General features: G+C 47.1%; 1 protein-coding gene across 1 annotated transcript in view; it reads right to left on the reverse strand.

Annotated features, from left to right (window-relative positions):
* KLHL29 (kelch like family member 29) overlaps window positions 1-4,919 on the reverse strand; it is a 529,196-nt gene extending 524,277 nt beyond the window's left edge. The window contains exon 1 of the mRNA XM_054992668.1: window positions 4,538-4,919. The gene's annotated coding sequence lies outside the window, so the exon portion shown is untranslated. The remainder of the gene's footprint in view (window positions 1-4,537) is intronic.
* Window positions 4,920-6,000: the final 1,081 nt, after the last annotated feature.

Below are 6,000 nucleotides of genomic sequence, written 5' to 3' on the forward strand. Positions count from 1 at the left end.
TGTGAAAACAGTGGCTCAGCTCAGATGTAGTTAAGGTGCTCAGATCCTATTTCAACCAGTCTGTGCTGGTTTTTATTTTACAGTTCATGCAGCTGGTCACCAATGGTTTGCCCCTATATACTTATTTAGAGACAACTTCTACGTCCATCGCTATCTCTATAATCCACAAGGAGTATTCAGCAGCATTTCAGTACCATATATGTATAATAAAGGCAGAGTTACTAAGGAGGCTGTCTCAGTGATTGTCCCATAACTGTATGCTCCTTTTGGTAATGCTCTGACAACATTCCACTTGGGACCAATGTTGGAGTATTCTTTACTAACAGTATAGCTCAATAAGAATGGAGTTTTAATACTATTTTCTTAGCCTGTTCCTCACCAAGTTTGGGGGAATTGGTTTTAAAACCTAGAAATAATAATAATAATGTACAAGGACTGAACAGACTGGATGATATGTAAATTTAATCTACTCAGATTGTACAGGTAAGGTTCCTACGCTCAGACCTGTAATTCAGACGCTCAGTTACGCAAAGCTTACTTTATTTTCTGATCTTTTGTAATATAACATTATTCTATTAATTGCTTGAGATATTTAATAAGAAATATGGGTTAGGAAAAAGGACCTTTGATTTGTATCAAGTCAAATCACAATACTGTAGTTAATTCAAAACTAGAGTCAGCAGAAAATACAAGTAGCAACCAAAAAGACATTTCCTAGAATTCTGTAGGGTTATATTCTATATTGATATCAAATCAAGACTGACTTGCTATAAATCCTCCTGCCTCTATAGGAGACAACTTTATACAACAGCTAGCTTTCAGCAAATTCATAATTCAAAAGATGGTTCTTCCCTGGCATATCGTACTAGAACACATTATTCTTTTCCTCCTTTTCTTTAAAGGAAATAAATTTAAGAATACTCTTAAAACAGAATTGTACAGCCCAGTCCTATACATAGCCTGGGCTGTAAGCTACACATCTTGAAATAAACTTCCCTTGGAAAACGTAAGCATTATGCTTGTATTACAAATAACAGGGATGAGTGTTATTTGTCTGGTAAGGAACAGCTGCCTCCTTAATTTCCAGTTTACTTTAGAAACATTATTTATGAGCCATAAAAATTAAGGTGGGAGGGAAGAAAGAAGAGACAAGGCTGTATAGCAGATGACCAAACACATTCCTAGAGGAGGAACAGGTACAAATGTCAGGGCTCAGAACCCAAGAAATGAATGTCTTAATTAAGTTTATCAGTAAAAAAAAAACCATGAACAAAAAATAAAGACTTCAGCAAGTTCTTCACAGCTTGTAGATATTCAAGAACAGATGGTGGTAATGCCACCAAACTCTAGACAATACAGATACTTAATATCTTGAGGTAACATAGCACAGTTCTCTACATCTTCTCTGTAGCTTGTGCCCATAATCACCTGCAGTGTACCCCACAACTTCCTTGTTGCGATATTTATTTTTCTACTCTTTCTTACCACTTGTAGCACATTGCAATCTGTAGAGTGGACAATGGGGGCTTACATGTAGGATGCTAATGATTTTGCTTCAAGGCAGAAAACCAGACTGGATGACCTGTTTACCTCCGCCCATATTATTCTCAAATTTTTCAGAATGCATCTAGCAACAATCGGAGAGTTTTTCTCCCTTCCTTAGTTATGTTGCAGCATGGATTTCTCTGTTTAAAAAACTAAAATTGAATTCACTGTTCCGCATGTGTCGGACCCCCTGAAGTTAGGCTATCTATCATTCATTAGAAACATAATTAAAAGTCACAAAGAACCTGAATTCTACCCTCTTACCTCTACTACATTTAGGTGAAAACCAGTAGCCATTGGTATATTTGTAGTCATGACAACCATAAAATATTCTACTCCAGCAATAAATTCACATTGAACATTTGTTCATGGGTTCTGGTTGTCAAGAGAAAGCTCAAAATACCATAAACACGCTCCTTAAACTACAGAAGACCAATTCTCACTGAAAACCTGGAAGTCTGGAGAACTTTCAAGTACATTGCTTCATTCAGGTCTACATACAAAGGAATGTTCTCCAGTAGTAGCATGTCAAGTGCTCACTTTTGCTTGTGCGCATGTAAAGTGCTGTCAAGTTGCAGCTGACTTAAGGCGTTCCATAGGGTTCTCAAGGCAAGAAACAGAGGTGGTTTGCCATTGCCTGCCTCTGCGTAAGGACCTTGGACTTCCTCAGTTGTCTTCTATCCAAGTGATGAGACCAAGCTAGCCTGGGCTATTACTTTTGTTTAAGCTACATTAATACTCATTGATTCAGCTGATCCAAAGAGTTTTGTTTCTAGATGGAAAGAGGTAGTAAAATAAACATCCTTCTGCATTTATTAGGTTGGCTACTGTATTCAACAAAGCATACATTAAAACAGCCGTTCCAAAGAATCACACTTAGACATTAAAAAGATTCCATAAACATTGTTCCAGTTATATGTATATTTAGTTAATGTTCACCCTATATAAGCCAAGTGCCCAATGCTGTTTTGTCACAAACTGAGAAAAACCCTTCCACAGACAGTCACAGTGAGGGGCAGGTTATGCAAAGAAGAATAAAGCCTTTGTTACAGGATCAGATTAGACCAGGTAACCCACTGTGCTTAACTGAAGTTTCAAACTGTTGAGTAAAGGTAAAATATGGTTGGACTTCATTTTTATAAAGAAAATGCAATTACCATTTCAGTCATAACAGAGAGCTGTAGTTGCCTGATGATTAAAAAGGAATGATGAAAAAGAACATGATATTGCTTCTCTCATATAGATCATAACATTTATCAAGAAGAATTTAAAGTTTTAGCAGACTGCAAGTTACAGGAAACGGCAATGGTGGTATTTGCAGCAGATTGCTTTGAGAAGCTCTCAAAATCCTCTAGAGTGCTATAAGTTAAAAATGTCAAAACCACTTGCCATTTTGAAAAATACACATTTTTACAAGATTACAAAGCAGATAGAAGCATTTACAGATAAAAACTTTATAAATTCATCTATAAATTAAGGGATTCAATAAGCAAGTCTCTCTGCTCTCACAGATCTGGTAATCTTTTCAATTACATTACAAAAAAGACAGAGGCCACCTTTGCACAATACGAAACTCTTACTAATTTGTAACGGATTATCACGCTAGAATATCTTTAAATGTTAAAATATTATCAAACAAAAAAGCAAACTGCTCTTATAATAAGTGCAAGAACATACATGATTCAAGTATTACTGAAGTTCCACATCAAGGGAAGAGTGTGTGTGAAAAGAAACAATATGGCTTTTGAAAACCCATTAACCTTTATGTCCTGTCAATCGTGATGTACTGCCTAGTTAGGTTTACTGAGAAGCAAGTCCAACAAAATTCAGTGAAACTTACTCTGAAATAAGGGTGCAAAGGGTTCCAGACTCAAGAATTCTCAGACCCACACACGCCACCCTACTTTTAACTTCAACAATACTGCCCAGAATCTCCAAGATACTGTACAAAGCACAGAAGCAATTTGATCCCTCACAATCTACATCAGCCAGGGCAGGAAGAGAGAGAAAAAGAAGGAAGGCTTGAAAATAAATAGCAGAGACAGGTTGAAGGAGTTCGACAGCACCAGAAGCTAGCGTAGATCTCAAAGTTAAGAAGCCTAGTTTTTAAATGTCCAATGCATTTTAAAATAAACTTTAAAAAAAAAGAACCATGAACAACAACAGACATGCACCAAGGAAGACTTGGCAGATTTAATTCTGTGGGAGCCTGTCATTTTTTATTCCTTTCAAGACAGTTTTAATTAAAGATAGCCTCTGCCTTCTGGTGATGATGGATGATTTTGCAGTGGTGCGTTCTCCCCCCCCTCCCCAGTTTTAGAAAAAGACATCTACGAAACAGCTCCAAAACATATTACACACAGGAGAAGCCCTTCAGGAAACAAGGCGCTCTGACGTTTCCCCCATTCAGAGGGCAGCCCCCTAAGCCTCTATGAGTGTGTGGGGCCAGGAGGTCACCCCCTCCCCCACAGCAAGTTAGGTTTCTAAGGCATGGCAAAGCCAGAGAGAAAAGGAAGAGTGGCTGTGGAAAGGGGTGGCTGAATTGTGGGAAGGGGAAGGGGTGGCTGCCTCCCTGACAGCCCTCCCCGAGCCCCACCAAGCACCCCTGCCGTTACCTCAGAGCACCCCCGTGCTACTGCTTCTGGTCTTGCACCTCCCCGAGAGCCAAGCAGGAAGTTTTTTCCAGGCGAAGGCAGCGAGCGCAGGCGCAAGGGATTCATTAGCCAGCCGTTCAATCCGCCCGAGGCGACTTGCCCCCCGAAGGCTGGCAGTTCCCACAACAGAGCCGGGCGCACGGGGCGCGCGCCAGGTGCGTCGAGGCGCCTCCCGATGCCTCCAATTCCCGCCCGGTGAGGGGATGCTGGGGGGGGGGGATCTTTCCACACACGAGAGGCACGCCAGGGAACACACACATACACACACACACCCCTATACACACGTACATATATACACACAGAGACACACACAACTCTCCTCCCCGCCGGTTCCTTACCTTTCTCCACAGGCTGGCGGCAGGGGGTGGGGGACACGCGCGTCCTTGGGCGGGCGGGCGAGACGCGGCTTCTCCTGCCTTCCTCCCGCCCCCCCCCACCCCGGCAGCTTTCTTCTTCTCTTCTTCTTCTTCTTTCAGGCTGGCGGAGAAGGAGGATGCACGGGAGAAGCGGCGAGGAGGGGAGGCGGCGAAGGGGAAGGAGGCGGCGGCTTATGCATTGCAGCCTCTCTTCCCTCCCCGCTTAGCGCAAAGCCCCGCGCCGCTGGGGCTGCCTCGCAACTCCTCCAGCGCGGCGAGGAAGAGGCGACAGCGGTGATGGTGGCGGCGGCGTTGGCTGCGCAGGAGGGGAGCCGCAGGAGACGGAGGGAGCTGCTGCTGCGGAGTCGAGACCATGCTCCCTTCTGGCTCCCTCCTAGTCACAGACTGGCCGCTTTAGCGGGCGAGGGAGGCGGCCTCGGGGCCCGAGCGAGGGGCGGGCAAAACCAATCACGGGCGCGGGAGGGAGGGACGAGGCGGGGACAAGCCGCTCGCTTCGCCGAGCTCCCCCCTCCACCGATGTGTCAACCCAACCCAGCCTCCCCCCCCCCATGGGGAGGGGTTTGCAGCGGGCAATTTGCACGCCGGAGCGAGCGGCGGGCTGGGCGGCTTGGCCTCCTCCGGCAGCACCACCTTTCCTCCTCCCCTCCTTTCCCTCCTCCTTCCAAGCAGCCGGCCTCTGTGCCGGCTCCACCATCCATCCATCCTGCAGGAGAGCGCGGGGAGGTTGGTTCTCTTCCCTACGGAGGGGACGTAGAGCGGGAGCGAAGGGGAGGGAGAGAGAGCAGTGGCCCCGCTGCTGGTCAGTGGACTCAGGTGGGAAGCCGGCTTGGTCTGCGGCGGTCGGCTCCGGCAGCACCTTCGAGACCCACTCGATTGCCAGGGTATGAGTCGAGTGGGTCTCGCAGGTGCTGCCGGACCTGGATCTTGCTCCGCTCCGGGTCTGGGGCGGGGGGGGGGGGGAGACAGAGCAGCTACTGCGGGAGGGAGAGGGTGGAGGAGCGGAGAGCGGCCGCCACCTGATCCCGCAGGGCAGGCACGCATCTCGCTCCACCGCTGGCGCTCCGGCTGACTCACGCATGCTTTATATAGACGCGCGGGGCTGTGTCTCCCCGTGGACTTTCGAACCCTACGGCGCGCGCGCTGGGTGGAGGCTGGACGCTGCTTTCTCCCGACGGGCGGCCCGGACGCTCGGGGGTCGGGACGGCCAAGCGAACAAACGGGCTGTGCGGAACACTCCACCACCCGGGCGCAGAGCAACGCCATTCCGCCCCAGCGTTTAAACGTTGTTGCCTTGTTGCTTCAGTGCAGACTGACGGCTGCGTCCTCTATACGTCGCGAATCGGAATTCGGTTCCATCGGGCTTGCTCCCGAGGGAGCGGGCAGAGCCACTTTTTGTGGAAGGGGGGCGGGCGGGGAGGACTTGA

This window comes from Eublepharis macularius, chromosome 1 (assembly GCF_028583425.1).
Source record: "Eublepharis macularius isolate TG4126 chromosome 1, MPM_Emac_v1.0, whole genome shotgun sequence".
Lineage (NCBI taxonomy): Eukaryota > Metazoa > Chordata > Lepidosauria > Squamata > Eublepharidae > Eublepharis > Eublepharis macularius.